Consider the following 13,668-nt stretch of genomic DNA (forward strand, 5'->3'; position numbering starts at 1 on the left):
TTTAAATTGACCCTGTTTGGAGTGGTCCCTTACATCATTTCATTTCATAAGCTGTTAACTAAACTATTTGTGAGATTGGCCCAAGTTGCTTGCTGACAAATTGCAACGATGCTTGTAAAGAAGGCCAAAAAAAAGGGAAGGGGAAAAAAAGTAAAAACAGGGTTCATGTGTAAGGCAAATTCAGCCAGGAAATATTTATGGTGGGTCCTGAATGATCAGACGTTCTGGAAGTGGAAAGGAGTAACAAATGTTTCCCTGCCTGCTTGTTAGGGGTTTTTGTGGTGTTCCAGTGAAGAGTGGTGAGGTTTTTGTGGGGTTGAGATGTCTGAAACTAAGCCTGGCAGGATGGAAACATTCTGCCCATGCTTAAAAGGAGACCATGCATCTGTGCACTAAAACATGCTGGTTTAAGACCTTAATAATAATATTAACTAGTTGTTGGTGGTTTGAACATGAACTAAGAGTGGAACAAACCCAGTTTAAAAGCCATAATAGGAACAGTACCTCATAACATCTGAGGAAACATTCCCAAGGAGTTTAGTGGTTTTGCCAAGACCAAAGGATTGGGGCACTGGTCAGTTAGGTGAACATGGCTCCCCACCAGATTTACTTAGATACAAGGACGTATGTTAGGTTTTCATCCATTTGTTTAGGAATTGCAATGACCACATTGTGAAAACAGGATTTCTGCCCAAAAGGTCGCCTAATCTACACACAATAAGAAATAGATAGATGGGACAAACTGACAAAGATGGCATAACAGCTATGGTTAGCAAAGTAAGCACACTTTTCTCTTCCTCCAATTTATTTTTCCTTTTTGTTCTTGTAGAATAGCAGTGGCCCGAGGCTTGCAAGCAGCTGAAATGCGGCTCTCGTACTGGGGTTAAACCTGGGCAGAACAGGGCGATGGGGCTGTGCAGGCAGGAGAGTGTGGGAGCTCTCCTCTGCCGTGGGAGGCGAAGCCCTGGCAGTGACAGGCAAGGCGGCAGAAATTGCCATTGAGGGGGGGGTCACGGGGGAACTGAGCAGAGCGGTCACTGCAGACCACCCCGGCCTCGGCTGTGACGGCGGCGCCCTGGGGAGCAGTTAGTGTTTCCTGCCCCCGAAACGCTCCTGGAGGTCCCTTTCCTTTAGGGTCTCCGAGGTGTGTGTCTCATGGCTCTCAGCCACACAAAGATCTGGGCACGTGGCTCATAGGGTCAAGAGGAATGGCCACCCTTGTAGCAAAAATGAAGCTCATCTGTTTTTATTGAATTCTTTCGACATGTTGTTTTTACTGAGGAGAAGCCATCTCACCCCGCCTGCTCTCCCAGCGCAGGACACAGCACACGTGTTTAGGTCCTCCCGCAAACCCTCAGTATCCCGCTCTGTCAGTTGTTTTTGCACTTATGCCTTTGCAACCTGGTCTTATGCCGTCATGCCATTTTTAATGTTTAAAAGCAATGGATTGATAAAAGGAAAGGAAAAAGGATTACACTTTTGTAATAAGGATTTACTTACAAAATGCATTCAAAGGTTTGAATGTTCATAGATAACATGTTCATAGATGTTTAAGAATGTTGTAAGCAGTCCAGCGGGTCAACAGGTTGCTTTTATCCATGGTTCACCATTAACGAGAGTACCTCATACCGGCATGCTTACATCCAGCTATGGCATAGCCCCTTGCACCTATTATGTATTCAGACATTATTAATAATTAATTAACCCTTTACAAACCACTTAGATGTGGAATCTCTCTCTAAAGTGGAAACGGGAGCTGATCAGACGGGGGCTTGTCAAAGAGGTTATTAGGCAACCTCCTTCCTGTCTGAAAAAAAACCACATTAATAAAGTAACGTGTGCATTCAGGTAAACTCTGCTCCATTTTTATCTGGAGATTCCTTTTGTGAATTCAGTTTCTTCTTTGGCTCTTTCTCTGTTTATTCAAAAAACCATTTCAAGTACTCTAGGGGATTTGGGCTGTGTTTTCTGTGAAAGGATTTTCTACCTATGTCATTTATGAATTCACCAACCTACAAGGCCTGGTCTCCTCATGACATACCAAGAATTATGCACGTGCACTCAGGTGTGAGTGGGCTGTAACAATTTCCCCATGTAAGGCTGCCAATGTGTTTGTTGTTGAAATGCGCTACTATACAACAACCCTGGGGGAAAAACAGGTGTGTAAGTTGGATGAGTGGCTTTGTTTGAAGTTCTGTAACCATGAACCACTGAATCTGTATTATGGGTTTATAGAATCATAGAACCACAGAATGGTTTGAGTTGGAAGGGATCTTTAGAAATCATTTAGTTCCAACCAGCCTCTGCCATGGGCAGGGACACCTCCCACTAGACCAGGCTGCTCAAAGCTCCATCCAAACTGACCTTGAACACTTCCAGGGATGGGGCATCCACAACTTCTCTGGGCAACCTGTTCCAGTGTCTCACCACCCTCATAGTAAAAAATTTCTTCCTTATATCTAACCTAAATCTGCCCTCTTTTACTTTTAAAACCGTTACGCCTTGTCGTATCATTACAGGCTCCAGTAAAAAGCCTCTCTCCATCTATCTTATGAGCTCCTTTAAGTACTGAAAAGCTGCAATGAGGTGTTCCCAGAGCCTTCTCTTCTCCAGGCTGAACAACCCCAACTCTCTCAGCCTGTCCTCATAGGAGAGGTGCTCCAGCCCTCTGATCATTTTTGTGGCCCTCCTCTGGGCCCACTCCAACACAACACGTCCATGTCTTTCTAGACATCATAGAAGTTGCAGGTGTGACAGTGGCCAGGGCTTTGGTTTCATCATCCATGCTGAACCCAGGGAGGCTATAATTCTTCAGAAGTGTGAAGCATACGAGTCCTCGTAGGCTCCAACAGAAAGACCTCTCTCCTCCTCTCCCAGGCAGCATGCCATGGCCTGCCAATGGTAGAGAAGGGATAAGCATGCATGATTTACAGTAACTTGTGAAGGCATTCGCTTGACGGCTTAAAAGCTTTCTATATAATAATATTAGTTCCTACTGACTCCTAAACGAGCTTCTTTCTAGTTAAAAAACACAAGCGCGTGAACTGAGATGCACCAAAGGGACTTGGTTTGACAACACAGGCTGAGTTGCACAATTGAAAGGTATTGCTGGCAGCATGCTCAGGGGATTCGCTATGGAGGTTTCATAAATTTAAAATAAAGCGCCTGCTTCTATGTTGAGTCCTTCTCTATTTCTGTGCTACCGAATGCTCCTTTGAAACCAAAGATATTGATATATTCTACACTGCAGAGAAATCAATAAAAACTTTAATCACAAAATTAAATAAAACCAAAGCTACTGACATTACATGGTAGCACTTTTGGAAAGAGCAACATGACGTTTTATGGTTCTCCTGCAACTGGGCTTATTATTTACAAAAAAAAAATCAATAGCTTCTTCAGAGCTATTGGGATGGAGAATAAGGGCCTTCCCATCATTTTGAGTTGACATCTTAGTGGGCTTTAGTGCAGTTACAGAGGAATAGCAAGGCGTATGTTCTTCAGTGGTTTTGACAGAAGGAACTTTTTAGCTCTTAGACCCACCTTCGTCACGTTCTCTGAGCTTCCTTAAAAAGTCCGTGCCACCATCCTATTTCATCTATCATTTATACATTTCCTGGGCCTAACTGTGAAAAAGCGGTGATCTGAAGGTAGTGACATGCCTGCAAAGCAGCAAGGTACGCTGTGCAGTAAAGAGGCACACCTGAATTACACGTGCATGGCAGTAATGGACATGCAACTGAAGATCCTGTATTGTATCAAGTAAAATTAATCTAGAAATTCTTTTTGACAGATTCTCAGGTAGAATTGTGCAGAATGATATCAAGTAAATATAAATCTGCATTAAAAATCCGTCTTTGTACCTTATAAATCCTTATATGTGTAAAAAGTTTAAAGCTAAGAGTTTCTTCACAAAAGGTACCTGTTTTTAAACTAATCAATTTCCCTGAAAATGTGCTGTAAAAGTGAAGAATTAAGTTCTTTTACATATTAACATTTTCTGAGAAGAATAAGGTTGACATATAGAGGAAGCTTCCCAAATGGAAAGCTATGAAACCTCTTCATTTTGTGTCAAAAATAAAAATTCTACATCCAGGTTCTTCCTGGAAATTCCTAAAAAAATTCCCCTTCAGGGTTTGCTCTTTCCAGTGGAAATGTTTTAAAATGTGCAATATTTCTTCACAAAATTGAAAAACAAATAAAAGATGCATTTGTATACAATTCTATTATAGACACTACAGATTTTGATTTCAAATTTTGCAAGAATCCAAGCACTTTATTAATAAAGCGAAATATTTTCCATGTATAATCTTCATATTTCTTGCTGTTATGTTTGTTATTTTCAATAGAAGAAAAAAAATTTAATTAATCTGAAAATGGTTAGGAGTTTTACACAAAAAATGCTACATATCATCTACAGCAACAGAAGTATATAACTAGGATTCTGTGAACCTATAGTTGTTCTTCTCACTTCTGATCTAATGGAAACCTGTGGAAAAGGAATAAAGGAAGAGAAATTTATATATATAACAAGCAGAAGCATATCTTTTTTACGCCTTAAATGAGTAGATGTGTTCAGATTTTGTGGTGGGTTGACCTTGGCTGGTCACCAGGTGCCCACCAAGCTGCTCTATCACTCCCCCGTCTCAACAGGACAGGGGGAGAAAATTAGGACAAAAAGCTCGTGGGTTGAGATTGGGTTGAGATAAGGACTGGCAGATCATTTACCAATTAGCATCACAGGCAAACCAGACTCAGCTTAGGGAAATTAATTTAATGTATTGCCAATTTAACAGAGTAGGATAATGAGAATTAAGAACAAATCTAAAACCACCTTCTCCCACCCCTCCCTTCTTCCCAGGCTCAACTTCACTCCCAACAATTCTACCTCCTCCCTCCCGAGCAGAGCAGGGCGATGGGGAATGAGGGTTGCTTTCAGTTCATAATGCTTCATCTCTGCTGATCTTTCCTCATCATGGTCTTCCCTGCTCCATTGTGGCGACCCTCCCATGGGATATAGTCCTTCACAAACTGCTCCAAGGAGTTCCTCCCATAGGCTGCAGTTCCTCAAGAACTGCTCTAGCGTGGGTGCTTTCCATGGGGTACAGTTCTTCAGAAACTGATTGCTCCAGTGTGGGTCCCCTGTGGGGTCACAGGTCCTGCCAGAAAACCTGCTCTGCATGGGCTCCTCTCCATGGGATGCAGTTCCTGACAGAAGCCTGCTTCTGTATGGGCTCTCTGTAGGCTTCCTTCAGGGCATATATGGCTGCTCTGGTGTGGGGTCCTCCACAGGATGCGGGTTGGATATCTGTCTCACCATGAACTTCCACAGTCTGCAGTGGGACAACCTGCATCATCACGGTCTTCTCCATGGGCTGCAGGGGAATCTCTGCTCTGGGCCCTGCAGCATCTCCTCCCCCTTCTTTTTCACTGACTGGTGTCTGCCGAGTTGTTTCTCCCACACATTCTCGCTCCTCTCTCCCAGCTGTTGTGAAGTGGTTTTTACCCCTTCTTAACTGTGTTATCACAGAGGCAATACCAACATCCCTGATGGACTCAGCTTTGTCCAGCAGCAGGTCCGTCTTGGAGCTGGCTGGAGCTGGCCCTGTCTGACACGGGGACAGCTTCTCCTGTCTTCTCACAGAAGCCACCGCTGCAGCACTCCACTACCAAAACCTTGACACAGAAACCCAATACAAGTATACACACAAATCTACAGGTATATGCTGCTAGAAGAAGGAAAGAAGAGACTGTTTTCTATTTAAGACTATTTAATATTTTTTAAGATACAAACAAATACGAAAGCTCATTCTAAACCTAAGCAAGTCTTTTACTACTTTGATAATTATTTCAGAAATATGAACACACAAATTCATCAACAATGGCAGCAACTCTTCCCCAATGGATGTATTTATTCTATAGGTTTCGTAGCAGGGGAGGAACAGAGACTGCAGGATATAAGCCTTTGTTCTAAATAAATTTTGGATTTATTCTGGAATGAAGGACAGTTCCCTAGTTGTTGGCAAGGATGGGATCTTTAACAGCATGTCCTGCTCATAATTAAAGGCAGAAGGAGGGTTGCGCAACACTTCTAGATAAGCTTGCTTATGCCTCATTCAGATCCATTTATTCCGAATATGTTCAGAGATATTATTCTCTTTTCCAAATTATCACAATATTCTGCAAAGAATTGCTCTGTAATGCTTACTTTGAATTCAGGGACAAAGAACAGAACCACCTGTTGAGAGATATGTCCATGCAGCCATTTCCAGGACACGGACTAGCTTCTTGAATGTTGCTTTCATGGAAGTAACCTTAAGGATAGAATTTATATAAGAATCCATTAGAGACAGACACAATTGGATCTATCATAGCATATAATGACTTTCTGGGCCACATGTCACTTTGCTTTGCATCTTGCAGGCAATTTGTGAATGGCAGTTGGTGAGACAAGATCTGCTATAGATATATTTTCCCATAGAATATTGAACATGACACAATAAAGTCTGATTTTAATCTCAAGATAAATAATAAAAAATAACATAGAAAAGCTGTTAGTAAATACTGTAAAAGGAAGTGCTCGAGGGTATTTTCTGATAGTGTAGTTATTTATAAATCTCTCCTTTCCACACGCTAAAAGACTCATTAAGGATGGGGATTCTGGATAAGAGCAATAGATTGTATTGTGCAGTGGGTAGCATGAAGTAAATATTCAATAGGCACTGGAGAGTCCTTGTTCAGGGACTAAGCTCGGGAAGTGATGTAAACTGTTCACAGAGCACTTAATTTGATTCTATCAGAGATTTATTTCAGCATGTGATTGATGGAAACTGACTAAGTGGTAGTGTGGCAAAAGTACAAAAGCTATTGAACTATTAATGTTATTTATAAGGACAGGACTAACTGTGATAAGCAAGGACCAATATGAAATGTTTGTTTGCTGATTTGGAGTGAAAACTCTTCCATTATGAGAAGCCAGCACAATTGCATAGGTTTACCGGAAGCTAAAGACTGGTGCAGACCTACCAAAGTCAGCATGGGCTCAGCTCCACGCTCTACGATGGTGCAGGAAGCAGGTTAGGGCTGAAAGGTTTTGCAACTGATTTTGGAAGCAAATTTTGGTCAAAAAAACATAAACACAAAGGTGCTGAACTTCCTTGGATTCAGAAAATGTTGTTCTTCATCTCTGACGTGTCAGCTGCGCTGGGCTTTGCCATTTCATTTCACTTGTTAGGACAGCAGAAATAGGTAAGCAAAGTGGAGCAGCAATCAGTATTCTTTGTATTTGATGGCTATTTTATCTCCCAAAGAAATCACCCCTTCCTTGGGTCCACATTTCCTGAGTGCTTGGAAACCACAAAAATATAAATACATGCCAATCAAGTGGTTAGCATAATAGCGTATTGTGAAATTACACGTAAACATCAAACTACATTGATTGGGCAATTTCCTAACCCGTTATTCTTGAATTACCCCTTCCCTGAATATGTCCTTTAGGAATGTCTCAGCTAGAAAGCAGTCTGCAATGTTTTATTCTCTTTAGACCTAATTTATTCAAAACATTCCAACTCCCACATACTGGTCAATATATTGCAGTCTCCTGGGCCAGCAATAGCAGCGCAAATTGGCAAGTGACTGACCAGCTACAGAACTCAAGGAGCAATACGGGTAATTGATCAGTAAACATTTGTATGAAATAATCCAAGAACCTCTTTCTTGTGATTTACTGCCTGAGCTCAATCTCTGACCCATTTCATACCATTTCCCTGAACTCAAGCAGAGGGATCAGACATACCAGCATTCCAGTTCAGGAATCCCCATGGTACCATTTAACTTGTAGGAGGAAGGAAGACTTAAAGTCACAGGTGGCCTTGCAATTCTTGGGAAAGGTCCCACTTCACATACAGGTCTCCTCAGCAACTAAGCAAAGCCAACCAATGTGTCAATCAAATTGTGGTGAGTAGAAGTCAGTCCAAACATCTGCCTTTCTTGTCTGGTTTCCCTGGGTGTTCTGCTTGGATTTTGTTGCATGGAAATACTAGACATGAAAGAGTTTGCTCACTTCACAGAGAAAAGCACAGCAGCTTCTTGGACTTCTATCTTATTTGCTTTAGCCAGCTGGTCATCTGCATGACAGAGAACATTTTTTAATTTGATGCTGGTGCACTGATTAACAGCACAGGTCCCTTTACAGATATCTATTTCTTAGACTTGCCAATCAGCAAGATTAAGCAGTGAGCTTGTAGTAATTTACTTATAAAGAGTGAGCGGGTGACAGCCTCATATCAGCTAATGTTGGCATATTATCTACTCAAAGAAAAATGAAATCAAATATTTTGTCTCCTAAGAATCAAAGTAGGAAAGAACAGGAGGAATGTGTGGTATTTCTCCCCAGTGCACCAGGCAGTCATTTCCCAGATAATAATTAGGTCTCTCTCCTTTATTGACATTGCAGGCTGGATTTATGCAGAAAACAAAGTATTTGAAGTTATTTGATATCCATGTTCTGCTTTCAAGTTTATTCAAAATTTTTTAGAGGCCAAGGAGAGTTTTGTCTTAACAGAGCTTTGAATCTGGAGTTATTTTGCCCCATCAAGTCTCCACTCTTCAATTATCTGCAATATTTACATGATTTTTTTCTTGTGAGAACAGTCTTTCTGACAGTTCTTGCAGGTCACCAGGTTAAAATAATCTAAAATAATCTAAATATCTTCCAACTGGCTGGACCCTTATTCTGATGAGAATCAAGAGGTGTAGAAATGATTTTTGTTTTCACACAAATTTTAATCATAATTTTTTCAAAAGTTTCCACACAAAAAATACTGGGTTTGTAGTTTAGGCCCAACATTATCTCATCTGTCACTGCAACCACATGCCCTCAAGGATCTCTAGAAGTTAGGGGAAACACTTATGATAGAAGGATCTCTAAACAGAAGTTCAGGTGAGTACTGCCACTCCACTAGGTCTGTATGTCTCCATCCCAGACACCAGCTGGGACACTGCAATCTCTTAGCCGTGTCTGCTCTATCAGAAGAATGAAATGGTAACTAGACAAAAGCACCATGATTATGCTCTTGCCTTCCTCGTTGTTGGCTGTAACTGGGTTATCAACTGTATTCAGTGGGGCTACCCAGTGAGAGTTGAGGTCAGACTCCCTGCCGTTGGCCCGCACTGGACATGTCCAACCCTGCCCATATCCAACACACCCAACATGCGAACATGACTATGAACCCTGGTAGTCACCAAACCTGCCTGGGCTTAGCCAGAGCAACCCCAGTGCCTCATCAGGACAGCCTCAACAGGCAGGCTCAGTGGGGGCTAGGACTGACATCTACGTGACAGAGTGGACATTGCCTGTGCCTATACTGAGCAACTAACAGCCTCTGAGCATGGGATCAAGACCTGACCCATGCCATCCCCTCTCTTTGCTGCTACAGGCTCCCAGGTGCTGCTTGGACTTGCACAACAGTAAGAATGGGTCAGGCACTGCTGCCATCCGGGAAGTCTGTGCTGCAGGTGGGTGGAGGAGGACACCCGGCTTTGTGGAAGAAGCACCCTCTTTCTTGTTTTGTATCCTGCTCCTGTAGCTCAAGACACCCCTTGTTACTGTTTATGTACACGCATATAGTAACACTTTATTGCACGGTGTCTGAAATATTGGTTTGATGGTAGTTTTTCTTGTCTGGTCCGTATATTAATTTGACCGGGTATATTTTCCCCCTTGCAATCAGACCATCTTGAGTGTCTGTCGTAGTGATAAAATGTCTCATGTGCTCTGCCAGAAACTGTCATGTTCCCATTGTTTAGTGATTACAGGCAAGATGAGTCATAGTGGCACTCAAAAAAAAAAAAAAAAAAAAAAAAAAAGTCATGTCTTTAGCACTTCAGGCAAAGCAGAAATGTAATTTAGAAAGATAAAAATACAGACGGTCAAAAATATGTCTCTGACCAAGCTTCTTAAGTTGAGATTTGCATTCAGAGTATGTACTCAGAGTAAACTTCTATCTACAGTATCCAAAGTCAGAGGATTTGACAGGAGTGCCATGATGCTTCAACTACAAGTAAACTGGAAGAATATGAGATAAAGGTGATGGAATTCTCTTAGGCCTTTAAGGTTGCTATTATTTATCTTTTTATGAGAAATGTGCATTATTTTCTTCAGGTCCTAGACTCTATGTGTTGTTTGTTGGATGTTGCAGCTGCTGCCCCTATCTTGGCTTTTTAATTTTTCTAATTGGTGAGGCAATAACATAGGGAAGATGGAATGTGCTACACAAGTGCAAAGCACAAGCCAGGCTCATTGATTTTAGTGGAAATTAAGGCCTACATCTATATTTTATGCTTATATAGCACATTCTGTCTTCAACACTTTTCCATTTATGGGATAACGTCGTCGCTGGAGAGAACACATCGCATTCACTTCTGTATTATTTAGCCATGTAATGTGATAGTGATAAGATCAAGATGTTTGGCACTAAAATCCCAACTGTTTCAGCAAGTGCTTCATGGTTGCTTGGGGTGTCATATCTGTTAACAGGCTTGTTCATCATCTTTGCTTCCTCCTTGTGGAACAGGTAATGAGTGGTAACTTGTGTATCTCTTTCTCTAGTCATCCACCGCCCTGTGAACAGAAACAGTTGTCCTTGATTGGATAAGACAATCTCTTTCCTTCAAGTTGGGTGTTTTGGTTTTGGGGTTTGGGTTTTTGGGTTTGGTTATTGTTTTTAATTTTCTTCATGTTAAAATCTATAGACTAATTCACATGGGAGGTTTTTATGCAGAGCTGCAAAACTTGGGATGTACAACTGTCTGGCGCTTAAATACAGGACAGCTGGGAATATCAGGTCTGACACAGACCAATATAATCACAGACCACTCGCTTTACCAGTCTCTTCTTCCATTTTGCTATCTTTAAAAATGGGACAATCTAACATTTGCCTTCCTTGTGGTAACGTTTCATGACTTAGGAAATGTTTATGGCACAACACTGTTATTAGCATAGCATTGTTTACTCCTGCAAATGTTGATTAAGGATGCTGAAATTATCTGGATGATAACAGTCAGGTATGAAAGGAAATGAAAATGAGGCTTTAATCACTTTCTCAGTGTATAAAAGAACACAGATAAGGCCATTCCCAACCACAAGCTATAAACAGGACATTACCTAGTGAGTACAATTTTGTCACACATTTTCTCTCTGGGGATCGCATCTCGGCAAAACTTTGTCTTTGCTGCCTGCTGCCACAGGTTGCTAGCCTGCAACCAGGCTCTCAAACATAATGGAAAAGATAAAGAAAGTTAATGGCCGCATCACCTCATATGGGTCTTGCTTCCACAGATTTGGTAACCTTGTATAGAGCTGCTTTCATTACATGCAATGGCATGCTGTGGCTTCAATTACATGGGTGCTGCTGACTTACTGCTTTGCCTACTGACACTAAGATATTCCCTGGATAAATATTGCCTCCTGAAGGATTACACTGAGTCAACTGCATGCACTGAGCTAAGAGCGATGAAAATTTCGTCTGGATGAGACAAGTTTACATTGCTTTTGCTGACTCAAGCAGTGGGAGAATCCTTTGTGATTCACTTAAGAAATGCCGCTTTTGTCTAAAAGTCAGCAACTCTTCCCCTGCTCAGGAGGCACAGCCCCAGCTCTCTGCTTCTCCTAATTTGGTTGGTGTCTACCTCGGTTTGCTGTGACGATAGCGCATCAACCCATGTGTGTCTTTCTGAGAAACTCCGTTGCAGAATACATGACATGCCAAAGTCCAGCCACTGTCCCCATTTTCATTCACTTCTTGACAAGACCAAAAGTTCTCAAAAAATTCAAGAAATCATAGTTAATTTGAAAAAATGTGCAAAGCTGCAACACAATACCTATGATGCCTGCAGGAATATTGTAGAAATCATATATTTACTTCACTGAGAATTTTGAAACTCATCAACTCTTTCCTTCACAAGCTGGGCTTTCCCCCCATCTTCTTGTTAGATTTTTGACCGTTGAGTACCTTGCAAGTGCACACCAGCAGTGAGCACATAACATATGCTTTGCGCAGTGCAGAAGCAGCAGTATGAAGTGCAGATGAGAAAGCAGCTGTAAGGGAGCACCAAGTATCTCATTCAGAGCCTGATTTCATCAGCTTTTCACCTCTTGGAGCTCAGGAAGAGCAGAGGAGAGCAAGAGGTTTGTCATGGGGTCTCTGTTACTTTCCTACTCAAATTTCCAGTTATTATTCTAGATCTCTGCTAAAATTATTCTTGGTACTCCTTGGTGCCAAATCTAGAATGACCATAATCTATCACAGGATTAACAGTCTTTAGTTCCATTAAATATAAACCACTCGTCTATGTAGGCTTCAGCAGCACATCTGCTGGAGCTGGTAATTGAATCTGATTTTCCTCCGCCTGTCCTCATCCCCCTAACCCTTCCTGGAACCCTGCACCTACAACTATGCCAGTAAATTGAGTAAGGTTAGGGCATATCCCAAGCACTGGCACACCATTATCCATGCTGGAAAACTGTTAACAAGGTACACGGCGTGTCTTTGGACCAGGCAGTCCAATATTCTCCCAGACAAGCAATGGACATGGCTCAGGGATCAGCAGGATCAAAGCAAGAAACAAGCAGAGCTTGTTTCAAATTAAATCTTTCGATATAGTTGCCCTGCCTGGGAGTTAGAGAGAGAGAGGTTAGGTAGACATGAACTGTGCTGTATCAACTGGCTACAGGTGCATCCACTTGAGTGTTTTAATTCAGGTCAGACATATGTATTAGAAGCTAATTTCCTGGTTGGTTCACAGCTCCCCACAACCCCATCCTGGATAAAACAAAGAATGCAAATATCCTCTGTCATCCAGGGCAATTCTTCACACACTAAAAGGCTGTGCTCCCATACAGAGAGACCTGGACAGGTTGGAGATTTGGGCAAAGAGGAACCTTATGAAATTCAACAAGGGCAAGTGTAGGGTGCTGCACCTGGGGAGGAATAACCCCATGCATCAGTACAGGTTGGGGGCTGACCTGCTGGAGAGCAGCTCAGCTGAAAGAGAACTGAGAGTCCTGGTGGACAACAGGATGACCATGAGCCAGCAATGTGCCCTCGTGGCTAAGAAGGCCAATGGCATCCTGGAGTGCATCAAGAAGAGTGTGGCCAGCAGGTCAAGGGAGATTATCCTCCCCCTCTACTCTGCCTTGGTGAGGCTGCACCTGGAGTACTGTGTCCAGTTCTGGGCTCCCCGGTTCAAGAAGGACAGGGAACTGCTGCAGAGGGTGCAGCAAAGGGCTACAAAGATGATTAGGGGACTGGAACACCTCTCTTATGAAGAAAGGCTGAGGGATTTGGGTCTCTTCAGTCTGGAAAAAAGAAGACTGAGAGGGGATCTTATCAATGCTTATAAATACTTAAAGGATGGGTGTCAGGAGGATGGGGCCAGGCTCTTTTCAGTGGTGCCCGGGGACAGGACAAGAGGTAGTGGGCACAAACTTGAACATAGGAAGTTCCACCTAAACATGAGGAGGAACTTCTTTACTTTGAGGGTGGCAGAGCAATGGAACAGGCTGCCCACAGGTGATGGAGTATCCAACTCTGGAGATGTTCAAAACCCACCTGGACGCGTTCCTGTGCAACCTGCTCTAAGACGACCCTGCTCTGGCAGGAGCATTGG

The 13,668-nt window shown here is 42.4% G+C and overlaps 1 long non-coding RNA gene across 1 annotated transcript in view; it reads right to left on the bottom strand.

Moving 5' to 3' along the window:
* Window positions 1-5,577: 5,577 nt before the first annotated feature.
* Window positions 5,578-13,668, bottom strand: part of LOC128904765 (uncharacterized) — a 39,344-nt gene continuing 31,253 nt past the window's right edge. The window contains exons 2-3 of the long non-coding RNA XR_008464633.1: window positions 6,209-6,314; window positions 5,578-5,676 (exon numbers count right to left, since the gene is read on the bottom strand). This is a non-coding gene — a long non-coding RNA (uncharacterized LOC128904765). The remainder of the gene's footprint in view (window positions 5,677-6,208; window positions 6,315-13,668) is intronic.

Source organism: Rissa tridactyla, chromosome 2, assembly GCF_028500815.1.
Source record: "Rissa tridactyla isolate bRisTri1 chromosome 2, bRisTri1.patW.cur.20221130, whole genome shotgun sequence".
Lineage (NCBI taxonomy): Eukaryota > Metazoa > Chordata > Aves > Charadriiformes > Laridae > Rissa > Rissa tridactyla.